This window comes from Mirounga angustirostris, unplaced genomic scaffold (genome assembly GCF_029215605.1).
Source record: "Mirounga angustirostris isolate CCGP_5_RB_7025 unplaced genomic scaffold, mMirAng1.0.hap1 SCAF_3, whole genome shotgun sequence".
NCBI lineage: Eukaryota > Metazoa > Chordata > Mammalia > Carnivora > Phocidae > Mirounga > Mirounga angustirostris.
In genome coordinates this window covers 143521847-143543738 of record NW_026991711.1, presented here as the reverse complement: position 1 = coordinate 143543738, position 21892 = coordinate 143521847, and the positions used below count along the sequence as shown (strand labels likewise).

General features: G+C 36.3%; 1 non-coding gene across 1 annotated transcript; it reads left to right on the top strand.

Moving 5' to 3' along the window:
• Positions 1–10304: 10304 nt before the first annotated feature.
• LOC123839963 (U4 spliceosomal RNA) lies at positions 10305–10447 on the top strand. Its single transcript, XR_006789808.1, has one exon. It is a non-coding gene; the product is annotated as a U4 spliceosomal RNA (small nuclear RNA).
• Positions 10448–21892: the final 11445 nt, after the last annotated feature.

Genomic DNA, 21892 nt, shown 5'->3' with positions numbered 1-21892 from the left:
GCAGTTAAAGAGGAAAAAAATCCTTTGAGGAGAGCATACCAAGGAACAGATGCCAGGTGTGGGATAGGTCACTGTTGTGGATAATAAATGACCAGAATGAAGACCATTACAGTGAGTCACGTATTCAAGTTAACTAGTAACTATGGGATCCAGGTGGGGAGGACAACTGCCAGGAGTTGGTAGGTGACAGCAAAAAGAAAGAAGAAAGGCTGATAAAGTGCACTTCAAAGAAGAAAGCACTGCTGCAGGAGAAATGTTTTAGAAGCAAAAATGAGGAAAAAGGAGGTTACCTATTCTGTTTAACAAAATAATTCAGCCTCCTACAAATAGTGTAAGTGTACTGAAATCCATGCACTTTTATCAATGGAATAAAGTAGAGACCTATTTAGGAACTGAAACTACGTTTTTACAAACCAATAGTCTCTCAAGTTTGACAGCCGTGACAGCACTAAAAGGGAGATGATTGTCTAATATAGGATGGCTATCACTATAACAAAATCTGAAATATTTCCTTTGTACTTCTTGGGAATGATGATTCCTATGAAGAATAAATGATGAAAATGTGAGGAGATTAATTCGATTGACCAATGTGCTTCTGCATAGGAACACATCTAATGTGAAATTGCCAAAATAACACCAAATGAAATGAGTGCATTCAATTTTATGTAACTAATACTTAGCCCAAGCTTTTTTAAATTTTGTTTTTAAGTTTATATTTACACTGGAAATAAATATAATGAACACATAGGTTGGGTAGCATTTAAATAGTAAATCATCTAATTAAATAGTCACTTGAAAGTGAAAAGGGAAATTTGGGATCTGTTGTTTAATTGCCACATTTCAAAAACACATTTTAGCTGGCTGCATCTAAAAAGAAATAATAATATGAGATCATGAAAGCATTTCATAGTAATGAGTAGGCTCTGGTTTCTATTTATTGTGTATACAAAGGATACTGACAAGAGTTTTGGAAAAATGAGTAAAGGCCTCAGAATAGCTAGCACAGAGATATGAAACACTGGTGTGAGACAGATCAATTCTAATACTATCTCCTGGGAAGAGGACAGAATTTCTTAAAGCTATAATGGAAAGAGTATATGACTCAAAATTGTATGGCTTTAAATAGTCACCTTTGGATGGAATTCCGGTTCTAGCCACACACATTCATAGGAGGGAAGCACACTGGCTTACTAAGGACTCATATGTTAAATAGTCTTCCTTACACCTGATGGCAGAAGGTTCCGATGTCTGAAATTCTTTCTTTGCACTTTCCTCTTGTGTTAAACATTGCCTCTCCCACATCCATAATAAAAAACAATATTAGCAAAAAAAAAAAAAAATGAAACATCAAGTCCCTCATACTTTAAGGTATATGAATATGAGAACAGTCATTTTTCCCCTCTAGGCACCTATATGTGGTAATGGAAATGGGAAAGGATAAATTGAAAGAAAGAAGAGGGAGTCCAAAAATAGAATCTATCTGGTTTGTATAGATAGATATACATCCATATATCTCTATCCATCTATCCATCCATCCATCAATCTATCTTTTTGTATAGAGGGCTGGTTATGCTCCGCTGGTCAGGCTAATAACAATTGGGGAATTATTTTCTATCATGCCATATACTCACCAGTCAAGAGGATGAAATGATACGGAAAATGCTTCTGATATGATTGGTAAGTGGGAAAAAAATAGGCAACAAGAATAAAAGATAAGTATATAACCAAAGAACTTGAAGGCCTTACAGTGGCCTGCCAAGGTCTACCCTGACCCCGCCCCACATTGACTTTTTTTTTTTATTATGTTATGTTAATCACCATACATTACCTCATTAGTTTTTGATGTAGTGTTCCATGATTCATTGTTTGCGTATAACACCCAGTGCTCCCTTCAGTACATGCCCTCTTTAATAGCCATCACCAGGCTAACCCATCCCCCCACCCCCTCCCCTCTAGAACCCTCAGTTTGTTTCTCAGAATCCATAGTGTCTCATGATTCATCTCCCCCTCCAATTCCCCCCCCTTCATTTTTCCCTTCCTGCTATCTTCTTCTTCTTCTTCTTTTTTTAACATATAATGTATTATTTGTTTCAGAGGTACAGGTCTGTGATTCAACAGTCTTACACAACCCACATTGACTTTTGACTTTACCTCCTGCCTCTCCCTGATGCTCCCTCACTTCAGCCACACTGGCCTCCTGTTCTGTTCCTGCCTAGAGGTCTTTGCTTGGCTCTGTCCTGTCTGGAACTCTCTCACCCTTGAAAACCACATGGCTGTTTCACTTCCTTTAAGTCTTTGTTCCAATGTTGCCTTCTCAAGGAGACCTACTCTGTTTGTTTATGCTCTTTATAAGTGTAATGTCCCTACCCCTGCTCTGGGACTCCAGACACCCTCATCTTCTATTTTCTAACCAAAGTATTTCTCACCTTCTAACAGTTATACAAATTTACTTCTTTTTTATTGTCTTCAATCTCCCAGAATTTAATCTACATGAAAGCAGAGATTTTTGGGGTCTGATATATCATAAACTCCTGAAATGATGGTGGCACTTAATAAATATTTGGCAAATGAATGGATAAATAAATGGTTTTGTTGCTATGTTTACTACTATGTTAAAATTTTTATTGCATATTGTCAAGGCTTCAAAAGGATAATGAAAAATTAAAAAGTCTGTTGAGGTGACAGGATTATGAATAAATGCTGTCCTTTTATTTGGTGTTTAATTATAATTTCTAAAATATTTGTATAATAAGAAATAAAAATGAAAATAAATGAAATTTGTGGAGTTTTTCTTCCCTTTCATGCAAAGCAGAAATATAAACAGATGATGATCAGTTGTGTACTGTGAAACAGAGAGATGGCCCAATTCACACTAGTCAATATTAAATATATTTATCTAGCTCTCTATGCCATAACCAAAACATATGGCATAGAGAGCTTCAGGCATGAGAACACGTTATATTCTTTTGAAATACATTTTAAATTCTAAATTCATATATAATTTGTTACTCCAAATATGTGTCTAGAAAGGAATTCTATATAGAGTTTTGCTTTATTTCCAAAAATTCCTCTTTATCTACTTCAGTGTGCGGTAATACCTGAGATATCTTTTTTTTTTTTTTTTCAGTGAAAGCTAGATGATGACTAAGTCACAAGGCAACTCATTAAAATGATGCCAAGTATTACAGCATTAGCACTTAAAGGATAAACTAACATTTCTCACTTCTTTCTAAATCATGGTAATGAGTTTTATAGTATATTGAGTGTGGGTTATTGTGTGAGATGAGTGATTTAACAATGCACTGCATGAAAAAAAGTAATTCAAAGTCCCTGCATCATTTCTGATGTTCATACTCCTACTTCTCTTTCCATATGATGGCATGCTAATTGTCAAAAGCATTGTATAAGAAAAGCTTTTATCTATCTTAATTTTCAAATGATGGTTAGAATAAGAATTTTCCTTCCCAATAATAGACTAGGAATAAAAACATCATTTACTTCACTGTGAATTTCTGACATAGTTTTTAAAACAAATAAAATGGTGTTGTTGATGTTTGTGATTTTACCTACTGTTTACAGTTTGTCACAAAAAGAAGAGAATTTAGAATAAAAGAAAAAGTAGAAAAAGCTTTCTTAACTAATACTTTAATTGAGCCTTTAAGATAATATTTGATGTCAATGAGGAAATTTACTGGAAAAAATCAGCATGTCACATACAATTCATGTTTTATTGAAAAGAAAATGAAAAGAAAAAGGTATATCTAGATAATAGTCCTCAAATAGTGTCATTTACATAGCAAACATTCAATAAATATTTGCAAAAATAAATTTGTTGTTTACTTATTTCATTTGAATGTAAGGTGACAATTTTTTTTTTTGAGGCAGAGTCACTGAGGTATAATTTACATGCAACAAGTCACCTTTTTTAGCATATAGATCTATGAATTTTGACAAATGTATATAGTCATATAACTGCCACAACCATTAAGATATGTAAGTTTCATTCCTACCCCAAATTCTTCTAGGCTCCTTTGTAGTCAACTCCTCCTCCCAAGCCCAAGCAGAAGCCCAGCCCCTGGCAACAACTGATCAATTTTCTATCAATACTGTTTTGCCTTTTTGATTCATTTTGAAATGTTGAACTAGCCCTGCATTCTTGGGATATATCGCATTTGGTTCGGTCACTTTGCCCTCTATATATATTCATGAAAGCTATTCTGTACTTTTCTTGTACTGTTTCTATCTGGTTTTGATACCAGGGTAATACTGGCCTCATAAAACAAGATAGGAATGTTCTTTTTTTTTTTTTATTGTAGTTATGGTTTATAGTACACTGTTAATTTTCCAGAAAAGTGTGTTTTTTTGTTTGTTTGTTTGTTTGTTTGGATAGGAATGTTCTTTTAACTTCATTTCCTTGGAAAGTTTTTGTAGAGTTGTCATAATTTCTTCCTTAAAAACATGATAAAATTTGCAAGTGGGATCATTTAGATTTGAGGTCTTCTTTCTTGGAAGCTTCTTAACCATGAACTTAATTTATTTAATAGATACAGTATTCAGATTATCTCTTTCTTGAATGTGCTTCAGTAGTTTGTGTTATTTAAGGAATTTGTTCATTTCTTCCAAGTTGTCAAATTTAAGGACATAGAACCTGTTACTGTCCTTTTAATACCTGCTGTTTCTACAGTGATATTCCTTTTTCACTCCAGGTGTTGGTCATTTGTCTTCTTTTTTTCCCCCCAATCAGCCTGGCTAGAATTTTATCATTTCATTGATCAAAAATAGTTTTTGTCTTCATTTTATTGTTTTTATGTTTGTGATTAACATAATTTGGACTTAATTTGCTCTTCTCTTTGTAATGTCTTAAGGTAGAAACTTAGATAATAGATTTAAGACCTTTTTCATTCCTTAATATTAGCATTTAACATATAAATTGCTCTTTAAGCTCCACTTAAGCAACATGCCACAAAGTTTGATATGTGCTTTGATTTTCATTTAATTCAAAATATTTTGTAATTTCCCTTGTGATTTCTTATTTGTCTCAAGGATTGTTTAAAAGTGTGTTATCTGGGGCGCCTGGGTGGCTCAGTCAGTTGAGCGTCTGCATTCGGCTCAGGTCATGATCTCAGGGTCCTGGGATCTAGCCCTGCATCGGGCTCCCTGCTCAGCGGGAAGCCTGCTTCTCCCTCTCCCACTCCCCCTGCTTGTGTTCCCTCTCTCGCTGTCTCTGTCAAATAAATAAATAAAATCTTAAAAAAAAAAAGTGTGTTATCTAATTACCAGATATTAGAATATTTTGCAAATGTCTTTGAACTGATTTCTAGGTTACTTCTGTTATGAAGAATTTATTATATGATTTAAATTCTTCTAAAATTGTTAACATATGCTTTACATATTGGAATATGGTCTATACTGGAATGTTCCATGAGTACTGGAAAAAAATGTTTACTCTGCTATTATGGGATGGAGCATTCTATAAATGTTAATTAGATGAAGTTAGTGGATAGTGTCTTTCAAGACTTCTGTATCCCTCTGGTTTTTTGTCTACTCCCATTGATTTTTGAGAGAGGAGCACTGAAGTCTCCAAAATTAACTGTGGGTATATCTAATTCACCTTTTAATTCTCTCAGTTTTTGCTTCAGGTAATTTCAAGTGTTGTTGATAAATGCATACACATTTAGAAATGCTATGTCTTATTGTTTAATTTCACCCTTTATTATTACATAATGTCCTCTTTTTTCCTGGTAGTCTTCCTTGATCTGAAGTCTGTTTGATATTAATATAGTCACTCCAGCTTTCTTTTAATTAGTGTTGGCATAGTGTATCTTTTTTGGATTCTTTTGCTTTTATTCTACATTTTTCTTAATACTTAAATGGTTTCATCTAGACAAAGTAAAGTTGGATCTTGCTTTTTATCTGCTAAAGACTGAATGTTTGTGTCCCTTATAAATTCATAGGTTAAAATCCTAAACTTCAGTGTGATGGTATTAGGAGGTGAGCCTTTGGTAGGCTCTGCCCTCATGAATGGGATCAGTGTCCTTATAGAAGAGACTCCAGAGAGCTCATTCACCTCTTCTGCCATATGATAGCTTTCTATGAGCTGGGAACTGTGCTCTCCCTCTCACCACACACCAAATCTGACAGAGTCTTGGTCTTGAACTCCCAGTCTCCACAACTGTGAAAAACAAATTTTTGTCATTTATAAGCCATCCAGTCTATGGTATTTTGTTATAGCAGCCTAAACAGACTAAGACATTATCCAGTCTGACAATCTCTTTTAATTAGTGTATTTAAACCATTTTATAAAGTGTAAATATTGATATAGTTTAACTGAAATCTACCATCTTGCTATTTGTTTTCCATTTATTCCATCTGTTCTTTGTTCTTTCTTGTCTCCTTTTCTTGGCTTAATTTTGATTGAGTACTTTACATAATTCTATTTTATCTCCATGATTAGCTTATTATATATACCTTTTTAAAAAAATTTAGTGGTTGCCCCAGAGTTTTCCATGTACGGCCTTAATAACAATGTACTTTCAAATATTAGGCTGCTTCATTTAGAGTGCAATTCTTAAAACAGCACATTGTCAACTCCCCGCTCCCATCTTTTGTGCTATTGATGTCATCCATTTTACATTTACATATGTTATAAACCCCTAATGCATTGCTACTAGCTTTCTTTCAACATTTAATTATCTTCTAGATCATGTAAAAGTAAGGAAAAATGTATAGTTGACCTTTGAACAATTAATATCAAACAAACAATGCATGGGTCCACTTATACACATTTTTTTTTTAATAAATATAGTACTATAATGTATTTTCCTTTCAATTTTTTAACATTTTCTTTTCTCTAGCTCATTTTATCACAAGAATACAGCATATAATACACATAACATATAAAATATGTGTTAATTGACTAAACACATTGTCAGTAAGTCTTCTGGTCAACAGTAGTCTATCAGTAGTTAAGTTTTGGGGGATTCAAAAGTTACATGTGGATTTCTGACTGCACAGGGGGTCAGCACTCCTACCCTCTGCATTGTTTAAGGATCAACTGTATTTTATAATTATCTTCATTTTAACTATTCCTGGAGTTGTTCATTTGCAAGTATTTGTGTAGATTCCAGTTTCTGTCTAGTATCATATTCCTTTTTCCTAAAGACTTTTTTTTTGTTTGTTTTAAATTTCTTGTGGTACAGGTCTGCTAATATCAATTAACTGACTAACTTATCCTTTAGTCTCAAAAACTTTATTTCACCATCATTTTAAAAAGGTCTTTCTAGCATTTCTATTTGACTCTTCCCCATAGCTTTCATCTTTATGCTAAATTCCATATCTGTTTAGGCCTATTGCCTACATTTTCTACTAGAAGTTATAACTTATTATTTATTAATGATAGGTGTTTAAAATTTCCTACGTGATATTTCCAATGTTTGTGTCACTTCTGAGTCTAGTTCTGTTATTTGATTTGTCTCTTGATGGTGGGTTCTTTTTTCTCATTTGTGCCTTATGTATATTTATTTTTTAACTGAATACCAGTCATTGTGTATGGCACAAGTAGGGACTGAGGCAAATAATAGTTGTGCTGGGAAATGGGTATGCCTCTTCTGTTAGATCAATAGTGTGGGAGGCTGAGTCAATCTACTGAGTCTTCGAGCTTTGGTTTGAGTTTTATTGTTGCTATTGTTTCCTTCAGGGTTATCTTGGGAGCTGTGTTTCCAGAAGGTTTTTCTTCAATGTTCTTGCTCCACTCTCAGCCTTCAGCCTTCTCTTTGTCCTTGCATCTCATGGTGGGAGTCAACCTTTTTCTCAGGGACAGAAATTTGTTGCCTGTTACTTGGTATCTTCTAAACTTATTATAGCAGTGATAGTGGGCTTCTCTGTTGTCCTGCTCAGGCCTCATTCTTAGGCAGGCCTTGTGTCCCTTGGCCTTGGAATGAAGCTTTGTCAGGGATCCTGCCTCTCATGTTTTTTTTTGTTTGTTTTTTTCTTATTTCATAAATATATGTATATCTAAGGGGCTTAAAAAAATGATTCTTCAGAATGATTCCTTGTTTTTCTGGACAACTGAGTCTTTTCATAGTTCTGATAACTTTTATAATTTAAAAGAAAACTCTGCCTTTATACTACTGCAATGATATCTTTTTCCTGGTACTCTAAGAATCTGATTTTCTGAGTTCTCCCCATATCACAAAGGCTGATCATCTATAATCTATGTACCCCAGACTCACTTTCCTATAGGGAATTGTAGGCTGGAGTCTAGAACAGGCCCACAGCATTATATATATATAAAATGTTGGCCAATAACTGATTTTGTGCTACAATGGAAGAGGTGAATATTTGAGACAGAGACCATATAGCCCGCAAGCTCACAAAACCTAATATCTACTATCTGGCCCTTTATAGAGCAAGATTGCTTATTCTGGTCTAGAAGTTGTAGAGTGTAGAAATTGTAGCAATTGTAGGCCCCAGGGTCTAGAAAGGTAGAGTGGTTCTGAAGTGGCAATTAGGAGACATCTAGTTCGGAGAACAATGCAGAATAAATCTGCTCCACACTCTTCTTATCTTTAAATGAAAGTTTTCCCATTCATTCACTCATTTGTCTTATGACATGGTTCCTACCACCTCAGTCACAAGTACCCAGAGTTCATTACAAAATGTGGCTTTAAATTTAATCATTCCAGTAATATATTCCATTAAAACATATGTAATATATATTTTTAAAGATTTTATTTATTTATTTGACAGAGACACAGTGAGAGAGGGAACACAAGCAGGGGGAGTGGGAGAGGGAGAAGCAGGCTTCCCGCGGAGCAGGGAGCCCAATGTGGGGCTCGATCCCAGGACCCTGGGATCATGACCTGAGCCAAAGGCAGACGCTTAATGACTGAGCCACCCAGGCGCCCCAAAACATATGTAATAGTTTAAAAACCCTGCCAATACTTTCCTTATAGATCTACTTCTTTAAAATGCAGAAGCCTGGGTATAGTCTGACCAAAATTTCCAGTTTGGAAATAATGTCACAATTTTTTTTCCTATACATGTTGGAAGGCAGCAAGACGCAGAGTTCTCATTCTTGCCTAAAACCTCTCATGCCAATTTATTTCAGCTTGCTTTTCTGACAACTGGCAGAAATGGCTTGCCTGTGAATTTTCTTTTAATGTATCAATGTCCAACAAAAATATCAACAGATTTAGGTTTCAAATAATGATCTCCTTTAACAGGCAGAAGTTAATACTTTTTTTTTTAACTGGATTGGAAATATATACTGTAATTCCATTTTTCTTTCATCAATTAAAAAGAATTCAGGGTTTTAGCCAAAGCAGGTTTTCAAGCATAACTTGTGTTTATGTTCCACTTAGTTCCACCCTTTGAGCAACAGCATATGAAAAACTGCTTCAAGTAATAGTTTCTCTGAGCCGAAACCTTATTTACTCCTTAACAACTTAAATAGACATAGTACATAAATATCTATATACACCCATGTGTAAATATGTATGTATATGTTTATGTTTTATATGAATACATACTTTTCTATCAATTTAAACTATAGATGGTTCATGATGTAATGCTTTAAATGTAGACCAAACCAACTGAAAATTTTAAGAATAATCTTATAATTTATATTTGGTTAATATTATATGAGTTTGTGTTTACTTTTGTCATATTCCAAAGTTGGGCTTTCTTGAATTTCCTTTACTTTTCTGTAAGTATACCAACCTCCTGTCTCCTTTCTTTCACTTAACCTATCTAAGGGTGAAAGAGTATATGTAATGATAGGCAGTTTAATTTCATTTCTATCTCTAGGTTTTACATAGGAGTCTGATATTATATACTGTCCTACCATAGGACTGTCTATTCTCACCCCAACTCAAAAGATAATGAAACCAATGCCAGGTTTCAAAGCCAAAGACAGGAACTTAGAGGGGAGCCTGGTGGCTCAGTCATTAAGCGTCTGCCTTCTGCTCAGGTCATGATCTCAGGGTCCTGGAATCGAGCCTTGTATCAGGCTCCCTCCTCTGTGGGAAACCTGCTTCTCCCTCTCCCATTCCCCCTGCTTGTGTTCCCTCTCTCACTGTGTCTCTGTCAAATAAATAAATAAAATCTTAAAAAAAAAAAGATAGGAATTTAGAAGAGTCAGTTTGCAAAGTCAAGAATAGGAACATTGAAGGCCAAAGTCAAAAGAAATATTTGAGGAAAACAAATAATCAAGAAATCTTAGAATAAGAGTTAAACTACTAATTTTTACAATTACTGAATTTAAGAATAGGTTGTATGCTTACATCATTTTATTGCCATACCTGAGCTTTGTGCAGTGGCAGTATCGTAGCCAATGAGGTTTAACCAAGGCGTGATTATTGTTAATTATTGCCATACCTGATATGCAGAAAACTCCCCTCTCCTCCAAAGAGATCTATGTTATAATTCCTGGAACCTATGAATATGTTACCTTACACGGCAAAAGGGATTTTAGATGTAATTAATGTATGAAATTTAAGATGGCAAGATTTTCCAGGACTATCCTGATGTGTCTAAGCTAATTACAAGGGTCCTTTAAAAAGAGGAAGGCAGGAGAGAGTCAGAGGAAGTTGGAAGTTGGAAGAACAGTCAAAGAAATGCAACACTACTGGCTTTGAAGATGAAGGGGGACCCTGAATAAAAAAAATGTTGACAGCCTCTAGAAGCTGGAAAAGAAAAAAAAAGATTCTCCCCTAGAGTTTCCAGAAAGGAATGCAGCCCTGTTGTTACCTTGATATTAATCCAGTGAGATGCATGGCAGACTTCTGACCTACAGAATTGTAAGATAATAAATTTGTATTGTTTGAGCTATAAAGTTTGTGGTGATCTGTTACTGCAATAGAAATTCATCCATTATAGTTATCACAGTTATTTATATTCTACTGGTTTTGTTGTTCACTAATATTTTTTTAATACCTTGTTTCCCTATTCCTATGTTTTCTACTTTGGTTAAATCTTAATCTAGAAAACTAATTATATGAGAAAAAAATTTTTTTTCAATAAGGACGTATGTGGGATTTTCTAGATCCTTCCATCTATGAGCGTAACTTCTTATTACCCTTGCTCATACACAACAATTTGGCAGTATAGAATGCTTGGGTGACAATCTTTTATTCCCTTCACCCTCTAGATTTTTATTAATAAAATTTTCCTTTAGTTCTCTCTCTCTTTCTTTGCTAGACTATACTTTTTTTGTAGGAAATCTTTGTTTCCTATCTATGATTTTTCTCTTATATCTGTGCAGATCTTTTTGTATTTCTCCTCTCTAGATCTTTTGCCCTCTTCAGACACAAATCTTTGGTTTTTTTTTTAAGATTTATTTATCTGAGAGAGAGAGAACACACGAGTGGGAGGGGGAGGGGCAGAGAAAGAGGGAGAGAGAATCTGAAACAGACTCCACACAGAGCAGAGCATGGAGCCTGATGTGGGGCTTGATCTCATGATCCTGAGATCATGACCTGAGCTGAAACCAAGAGTCAGACGCTTAACCAACTGCACCACCCAGGTGCCCCAGATACAAATTGTTTTTTAAGACATTTTTTCTTCTCATTATTTGCTTTCTCTATCTACTCCTTGGATGCCTATTATTTGTATGTTGCATCTCCCAGATCTGTTCTTCACATCTCTTATTCTTTCTCTCATTATTTTACTTCTTTTCCAAGATCTTGATTTAATTAACAGATTTAATTTTTAAAAATCTATTATGCTCTGCCTCCATAGCACTTTTTAATTTAAAAAATTTGTTATTTCTTTAAATGCATTTAGACCTTTCAGATCTTGGATTATCCTAATTTTATGTTTGTGTCCTCCAACTTTATAAGTATAGCATCCTTTACAGAACATGGGTTAGAGATTTTCCAAACTTTAGCTTTCTTCATTCTCTCATTTGCTCTGATTCCTCAGAGTAGATACAACCTCTTGAATTCAGTGATGTTCCTCTGTTTTCTCATCCTAAATTCAAATCCTAACTCTGCTTCTCTCTCGATGTAACTTTGGGCAAGTTATTAGTTCTCCCCAAACTCAGATTGCTTATTTATAAAATATTCCTAAAAGATTCCTATAAGGCATCTACCTTAATAGAACTGTAATGATTAACTAAATACAAGAGAAAGCTTAACATAGTGCCATGTACATGGTAATTGCTCAGTGAGTGGTAGTTGCCATTATCATCATTGCTTTCATTGCCATCATAACCACCATCATTATCATCACTATAGAACAAGTTCTATTATTGTCTAGGCAGGAGCAGAGGTTGGTTTTGTAAGAGTGCTTGGATTCCTATTTTAGTCCGATAGATCTAGATAAAAGGAGAAAAAGAAAATTTAGATTTACAGTAGTGTTACTTTGCTATTTCAGAATTTCACTTTTCTGGGACCAGCCTGGATGGCACCTGAGGCTGAGCCAGCTGCAGCAGAAAGATTTATTTCTGGTTGAGGGTGCCTTTCCCTTTGATATGGCAGCCAGAAATTTGCCTGTTTCAACCTTCATTTCTCTCATGTACTTGTCTCTGCCTACATCCTCTTGATGAAAGGTGATCATAGCCATATGCCAGCTCTTTGCCTGACTTGGTAGCCCACATCAAAGGTGTTTGTATGGGGGCGGGATGGGGGAGTGAGCATCATCAAGGGTTCTCCAGATAATGTGGACACAGTCACATGGGTGTCTGTCTCCAATCTTTGCCCCTATGAGTTGGGGTAATTGTGTGGCAGTGGGGTGGGCTAGGATGGGGGTGGGAGGATGTTGAAATCTCTTGTACTTGCTTCTCCTGCAAGGCATAACTTCACAGGTAGGGATTTACAAACTGTCCTGCCCTTCATTAGATATATTCCTGTCTGCATTTACACTGCAGAAATCTCTCAAAGTTTTTGGACATGGATATCTCATTCTCCTAATTTTCACTTGCTTTCCCATTTTTATATTCTATTTTCCATTTCACTAGTCAACTGGGAGGGCAGGAGTTAGACATGATGCTCATATTAATGTTACAGAAAATCAACCATCAACTTATCTTGAGATAAGTTTTCTTTGTCAAGCTCATCTTATACTCAATAAAGGGTTCACTGTTTAAAAATCATAATAAGGTGAAAGATTTATTCGATCTGAAGAGAAACCAGAGTATAAATCTTTCACCTTATTATGATTTTTAAACATGATAATAAGGCAAAATTTCTTCTGATGCTTTCACATTATGACAAAGCTGTAAATGTGAATCTTTTTCCATTTTTTAAAGTCCTCAAATCTTATTTCTATTGCTTTAGAATCTATTTATGGTCCAGTAATTTCTAAAAATACTTTGCTCTATTAATTTAAAATGATCTAGCATTACTCTATTACAATAGCAATGAAAACTAAGCCAGGTTTTTATATCTATTGAATTTCTCATATTTTCAACTATAGCCCAATCCTCCTATAAAGCTGTTCAGCACCTTAGGTAGGTAGTTATGTATCGGGGAAATAGAGCCCCTCGATAATGTGAAGCAATCTAAAATGCATACAAAATACTTTCATGGAGATCTCCTTCCAACTGTGCTTAGACAGATGTTGAATATGTTTTCTGTTTTAAACACTGTTGGTGTGGTGTAGTCAACTCTTCCCTGTTTAGCTAAGAATGAAATAATCAGACTTTTAACTTTTTCCTTTTAAATCACTAGAGATAATTGTTTTGTGATGTGGAATTTTTATTTTAGATCATACATTAGTTTATAAGATTCAATCAATTTTTCAACATTTCTTAGTTCTCTTTTTATGAACTTCCACTTAAAGCTTACAGACTCTGAAATGAGCTTTACTGCTAATTCCTTGTTAAAATCAATTATGTTTAGAATATCTAGAAAGCCATTACAAAACTATTTACAATTGCAAGTACAAAGTCAATAAAAGTGTATGGAAGGACTGGATTGGGTCCTATCCAGTCCTATTTGTGGCTCTAGTAACAGCTGGGAAAATCTCTAGGATTTACTTTAAAAAGTTAAGAAAATTTATGTTCTGACTTCTCCTGAAAAGATAGGGTTTGTATATAGTAACAGAGTAGGCATTCGCCCAAGGATGGGGATGTAAGGCTTTCTGAAGGGAATTATCTCACTCAACACTACAAAAAAAAAAAAAAAAAAAAAACCTCTTGTATTGATCTGCTGATGAATATTTAAATTGTAGCAGCACTTCTTTACTTTTTTGTCTAGTGGACAGATCTTTCCCTTCCTCTTTTCCTCCCTCCTTCTCTTCCCTCCCTCTGTTCTCCTGTGTATGGGTATAATCCGGAAGAGCAAACAGCATTTAGCCAGGCATTAAACAGACTGAATAAACACATTTTGAATTGGATTATTTTGTTTTGTGTTTCTATCTTAAAATAATCCTGGGAGAGCTGAGATGTTAACTCTCAGTCATAGTGATTATTAAAATTTATTGGGCATAAAAATCATCTTGGATGCTTGCTAAAATGCAGATATCCAGGCCCCACCCCTTTGAGATTTTGACACAGGGAATCATTGTTCCACATTGTCTGAAACCACTCTATGATATCTTAGTATGAACTTGTTTTATTACTTTTCTCTGGGGCAAGTTGAGAGTTCCTGGATGGAACTAGGCAAGAACAGGTTAGGTGAGAATGTGAGTTAAACCACTGTCTTTTCTTCCCAGTCTCTGCATAAAGGGATTTGAATAAGAGAGTGAATTTTAAAGTAGATGTTAAAGCAGCTTCCTTTTGCTTCTGCAGTCAAGCATGGGGTAACCAACCACACGTATGTTAGTAGGTGGCCTTCTTCACTCCACACCCTTAAATCCCGATAGTCAGAGATTCCTCTCCTGGCCCTTCATCGGGGATTTGTAGTCTCTGCCCCGTCTCCATGGCACTGCCACTGCCTTTGTCAGTCTTAGCATTGCTGCTAGACTATCACGATGAAGTAATTTGCTTGTGGTGTTGCTCTTCTCTCTATCCCCGGTCCCCTCCAAACTGCTGATGAGTCAGATTTCAAAAAAAAGCAGATCTGATTAACTTACTATGCTGCTGAGATTCCTTCTAAGGGTCTTCACTAATTTCAGGATAAAATTAAATGTCTGAGCCCTTTGTGATGTGATACTTCCACTGACCTCCCGCCATGTTGAACTCGGTCCACATCCCTGGACACAACTCACTCCTCTCCTCCACATACACAGACTTTGGTTTCTCGTCCTTCTCTTTGCCTGAAGCACCAAAAACTCACCAAAGAAGGCTAACTAATGTCTACTCATTCCCTAGAGTTGTATGTAATTTGGCCTCTAGAATTAAAAATAGTATAACATTAAGAAAATTTCTGTATGAATAAAAACTATGAACTTAAGCAACTTTCAAACCTTTATAGAATTCTACAGTTAGAACAGCAAAGAAATATTGATGCCTTCAGAAAATGTTTAGTGACTATACAAAATATTAACTGTGTACTCTGAGTCCTAGGATTATAAATTATTATTCCTCCTTTATGCTCTTCTATATGTTCTAAGTTTTACGACCCAGACATTTACTAATTTTATAAATGAGAAGAATAATTCTTATAATTTTTTTGATGATAACTAATAGCACAAAACCTGTCATTTCCATATAATTTCTTTCAAGGAGTTCGTATGTACTCACTCATTTGTAGTTTGACATCTTTCTTAGCTAGGCCGAAGCCTGATGTAGTCTCGCTTCACAGGCACAGTGAGTAAGTTACAAATAATATTTCAGGGAACCAATGGCAGAGTGCTCTTAGGAATGTTTGTCCATCATCTTCTCAGCAGAAACTCAGTCATCAGGCTCTAGAAACTCAGTCATCAGGTTGCTACCATTTATTAAGCAGTCAAGTGGTCTCTGTATCAGGATATCCAGGACTAAAGAGCCCTTTTCAAACAGCAGGCACAGTCCCTGCCTACTTACTCCTAGTCCCCTATATATCATTTAAAGGAAACACCACAACACCCCACTGAAATGGTAGAAAACATTTAAAGTATGTTAGTCACACTAGGTTCTTGATTAGTAACAAGAGAAACAACACTGGCTAAATTGAGCAGAAAAGAATATACTGGAAAGATCTTGCACAGCTCACAGGACTCACAGAAAGTCTAAAGAACCAAGCTCTGTAAAGAGAGCACAGCCAGACTCAAACTACAGGCATGATCCGCTTAAATTGAGCAGAAAAGAATATACTGGAAAGATCTTGCATAGCTCACAGGACTCACAGAAAGTCTAAAGAACCAAGCTCTGTAAAGAGAGCACAGCCAGATTCAAACTACAGGCATGATCCGCTTAGGACTCTAACTTTAAACCCTGCTGTCCTGCCTCACTGCTCTCCGCCTGCCCCCTGCCACAGCGGAAGAACTAGACTCTGTGTCTGCACTCCTGCAGGAGTCTAAATCCCCTGAGGCTGTGGCCGGTTGGCAGGCTGACTTCATCGGCTCATGACTTCAGTGACCAAGGAGCAGGGGATTCTCCTGAAACAGGATATGTGTTCCAGTGCTAGGTAGAACTAAAAGAAAACAATGTTTGCCACACAAAGTACCAACAGATGCAGACACACAAACTGACAAAGGATGGCTCTGAGCCCTGGGGGAAACACTGGCTCATGAAAGGAGGGTTGTTGTCCCTCTTGGGTTGCTCATGTGCTTAGAGAAGGGAAGATGGAGATGCTTGTGAAACTGTCCTGAAGGTTAAGGAAAGAATAGTGCAAAAGAAGAGGAGGAAGAGGAGAGAAGGAAATTTGAATCAGAGGAGAAAGAGAGAAATAGAGAGAGAAGAGACCCCAGATGGCATAGAGAGAGAACTGAGACGTAGGAAGGAAAGAAGATGTGGGTGCAAGGCATGTGAAGACAAATAGCCCAATGGAAGAAACTACAAAAAAAAGCCATGGGTCCTTGCTTTCTATAGCCATAGTATTTTTAAAATACTTAAAGAGGATTTAAGATCAGAGAACTAGTACTTCCTGCGACATGTTAGGTAAGCACTCAATAATACTTGTTATGCAAACATTTTAGCCATTAAATAGTAACAAATGCTATTAGAGCTACAGCAGCATATGTACAAAGTGAGGATTTTTCAAGGCAGACAGGAGGGGAAATATTACACCATTGGCTCCTGTCCTTATCTAAAGTTTTAAGAATATATGGTTTTGTAATTTACCTACTGTTTTTATAGTAATGACTATAAGTAGCTTCATGAAATGTTCTACCTATACAAGTACTAAAAATTTGTTTTTATGTACAAGTCAGAACCTTCCTCATTTTTTTCTTTCTCAACCTAGAGTTTGTTTTCTTTGTTAACAATACTTGATTTTATTGTATATGTTTGTTTATCTTAAGTAAAATACATATTCTTTTCAGCATCTAATAACTAATTCCACAATTTAATTTTTTTTTCTGAGCCTAGAGTAGGGGTAGCAGGAATAGAGTGGGGAAAGTGGGTTGGGACAAATCCAAGTGAAGTTTGGTGAAATAAACCATATTTATTGGAAAAAATGGGCCCTGATTATTTATTCAATCTTCTTTATTTCATTAGAGTTTTAACATGCATATCATTCAAGGCTAATTTAAAGTCATAATAGGCAAACTATGTGTTCCTCTAAAATTGCAATTAGTGAGATAGAAGGCAAATAGATTAATACCGGTATTAGGATATTGAATCAAACAGAATTCTACAAGAGAAGGTAGAAGCAGGGTTCACTAATAGATTTATTACAAACAATCAGCTTACATGATTGTGGGGGCTGGCTAGCTTAGTACGGAATCCAAAGGCCAGTGGGCTGGAAACCTCTGTGCAGCAGACACTGCAGTCCACAGAAGGAAATACTTCTTCCTCAGGAAAACATCAGTTTTACTCTTAAGGCTTTTCAACAGCTTGGAGAAGCCCAACCAGATTATGAAGGATAATCTTTACTTAAGGTCAGGTCAACTGGTTGTAGATGTTAATCATCTCTACAGAAATACCTTCACACAACTAGTGCTTGATTAAAAGACCAGCCAAGTTGACATGTAAAACTCACTACCACAGATACTCAGTGACTAAGGAAAGAAGTCTTATAGCAAGGCTGGAATGACAAGTCGGCAAGGTGTATGTTAAGGTTCTGCACAGCAGGCGAGGCTGACTCCAGGACCAATGGAGACTTTTCTGGACATCCAATGTAATTTTGTGAAAGGCAGATCTACCCTGAGGTTGATTAAAAAGAGAGAGACAGCTATGTTTGAGAATCTCATAAATCATATCTCTCGTGAGGGATTAACAACATCACAAGCAGCTACCATTGACTAGCTTCTCACTATTCATGCCCTGTGCTAAGCATTACCTCATTTCATCTCATAACACCCTCAAGGGTTAATATCATGAATGCTTACTTTTATAGCTGGGGAAACTGAAGTTTATAGGGGCCAAGTCTTGCCTAGTAAACTAACATTTGTTAAATACCCATGATGTGGTAGACACATTGCTGGGGGTTTACATTACTAATCTTTATCATATATTTTACATGTGGAATTCCCTCTTATTTTATACCTGACACTGCTGAGGGCCCCAGAGTTTAAGCAGCATGCTCTGCTTTTAATGTCTAGTAAAGAGTGGATTCAAATTCAGGTTTTTCTACTCAAAGCCCATATTTATTCCACTGCTTGGTAGAATGTTAACAATCACTTTTCACTCAGAAGGTTCGTGACAAAAATGAGGAAGAATTAATAGAGAGTGATGATGGGAGGGGATGGGAGTTGTTTGTTTGTAACTGGCTAGACAAAAGAGTGTGTGGGTCACTGTGGTAGCTTTCAGATTACAAAAATAAGCACAGAATTAAGGAGTGTGTGGTGTGTCTCCTGAAGAAGGGTTTGTGTACTGGAGGTAAAGCATGTAAATTTGTGCATGTGTGTTTGCATATTTTTTGAGGAATTATTGCTTAAGTAAACAACAAGGCATCCATCCATTCATACTATTGCTTTACTAGATAAAATTTAAGTAGCTAATACATGACAGAGAAGTAATGATGATAATAGTAATGGAGGAAGAGTTTCTTAATGGTGGTATCACAATTCATACATTTTACATAGTCTTTCATGATATGTACCTTAAGTATTATTAACTATAAAGTGCTGAAACTTGTGAATAGTTTTTTTCTTCCTAAATCAGAGCAGATACAAGGGTATACCTATAATATCACTCTCTCTGGGTTTGGTCAGTCTGAGTTTGGTCAGGAAGACAGAGTCCCTGCAATTATTGTAGAAATAAAGGATTCCATACCGAAACTGGGGTTTGCACACATGTGGCAGGTGCTGGATAGCTATAGGCACTGGGTCAAAGAAACGATCAGTAGTGATTTCAGTTCCAAGTCCTAGTGTGGCTGGGAAAGTTGAACTGGTGCTCAACCCAAGAATTGTTGTGTCTGGTGATTGGGCTGCAAAGCAGGTGCTGGTGGGGACATGTCTGACGCTGCCACACCTGGTGGTCTCCCAGGAATAATGAGTTTCTCTTTCTTTTGACTTCCAAATCTTCCCCAAGTATGGCTCTTTGGCAAACTAGCCTGAAATCGGATGGGAAGGGAAGTTCTGGGAAGCAAGTTTCCAACATCGGAAGAGAGTGGTGGTGGTACCGAGTTTATGAGTTACTTTTTTTTTTTTAAGATTTTATTTATTTATTTGAGAGAGAATGTGTGTGAGAAAGAGAGAGAGAGATCATGAACAGGGAGAGGCATAGAGGAAGAAGCAGACTCCTTGCTGAGGTCCTGGGATCCCGACTCAGGACTCGATCCCAATCATGACCTGAGCCAAAGGGAGACGCTTAACCGACTGAGCCACCCAGGTGCCCCTATGCGTTACTTTCTTAAGAGGGAGAGGAAGTGTGAGGTTAGAGCTAAGACACCAAGAATGGCATTCAGGGGTGTAACACTGGTGTATAAATTTGTCCTTACCATAAAAGAGAAAAAAAAAATGTTTGAAGCATCTGTGATAAAATGTAGGCCTGGGCGGCCTAGGACTACGGCAGGCTGAAGTAGAGCCATTTGAAATATAGCATGATAATCTCTTTCCATTGAGTGAGATTATTTTTTTAGTTATTATTATTTTATTTTTATTTTTATGCTAGATACCACAGAGGGAGGAAGAAAGGAGATCAGGTCAGTGTCTATCTCTTCCAACAGCCGGCGTCAACCTCAGGAGAAAAAGCAGCAGTGATCCCATGGTCTCCTGTAGGAGGGTAGTAGGCTGCCACTGGACAGCACCATGTGCGCCCTTCCCCTTGCTACGCCCACTGCTGAAGAGGCACGGTTGCTTTTCCACCGTGGATCTGATGTGACGACGCAAACCTGGGCAAGTTAGCTCCCCTATCAAACCAGCACCACCATAAAGCAAGTAATTCAAAAATAGCACTATAAATTCAGGGCACAGTCTCTTACATAGATGAAAAATTAACACCTTTTAAAATAAGGCAATATTTACCTTTTAAGTGTGGCACTATGCACATTATTACTACTTAATATTTAATGAAGGCCACCAGTGTGCCTGTGTTGTAGATCACCCTGCACAAACAGTTGTATTTATATACACACACACTATATATATACACATACTCCCATCTGAGATATATATATATGTATATATACATATGTATATGAGCTCCTATATATAGAAGCCTGGAATCCTATAATTATAGGGTCATGTGGCATATGGGAGAATGGACCATACCCCAGAGAGGTCAGATGAACAACAGGAACCATAACTGGTTTATATACTTCATTTCCACCGACCGAGGTTCCATCTTTCTTAATAACATTAACATTTAGGTTATACTTCACTGCTTATGTGAGACTTATTGAAAATTATGACTGCTTGGAAAAGAGTTAAGCTCTCTTTGTTCAACTGTAAATTGCCCTTACACAGAACTTTTTTTTTTTTGATATGTGAAATACTCTTTCTATTGGTTTAAGAATTGCTGGTATTGAGCAATGTATTTTAAAGAGAGACAGTAACTGCATGAGACACAATATTTGTCAAAAAGAAAACATTTTTTGTTAAAAAAATCTCTAAAAATTAAAGAAAGAAACTCTGCACCAAAAACTGTGCTATGCACTTTCTTGGATGATTTTCCTATCAAGGATAGTTTTTTTGTCCATCTTAGAAACCGCATATTCAAGACAATAATCATGGTTTTGAATATTGAAAATGAGTCACTGCAAAGAGAAATAGTATCGGGAGAAATGGATTGAAAAATGATGCACACATTCACCAAAAGTCTCTTTGTAAATGAAAGCGTTCTTTTTGATAGCCATTCCTATGCCATTCCCTGGGAAAATTAGTTTTGTGGGACAAAAATAGGTAGTGACAAAATCTCAGCTCATTAGTTCTGATGCCTAACTTTTAAAAGTTCTTAGAAATCAAGCTAATCTGCAATAAGGATGGTGGAATTTCCATAATTTAAGGTACAGAGGAGATAAACATTCTCCAGCTCAGGTTCTTGTAAATTGTTTATAGCACAACAGTTTGCCACGTACTAATTGATTCACAAGATGTTTCTATTTCTTCCACAGCTGGGACTAGATATAATCAAGAACTACCATGGTACCCAGAAATAAAAGTTAATGGAACTTTTGCTGAGCCACAAAGAGAGTCTTTTCAGTGTATGGCTAAGGGTTCAATTTCACACTTGAGAACTTTCTAGTCTGTCCTGGTTTTCGCTGGTCTGTACCACTAACCCTTCAAGAAAGGTTGGAAAAAACTGAGCCAAGCTGACAGGAGCAATGTCTTTCAGGCAAGAAATTCAGCTGCCAAAGAAGGCAAATGAGGACTTTATACAAGTGAAAGCCGGCAGGGTATCTGGGGACATCACATTTCATTGCTCTTTTCTGTTTACTACAAGATATAAAAACAGTCGTTTTCCACCAGGGGGATGTTTCATGAA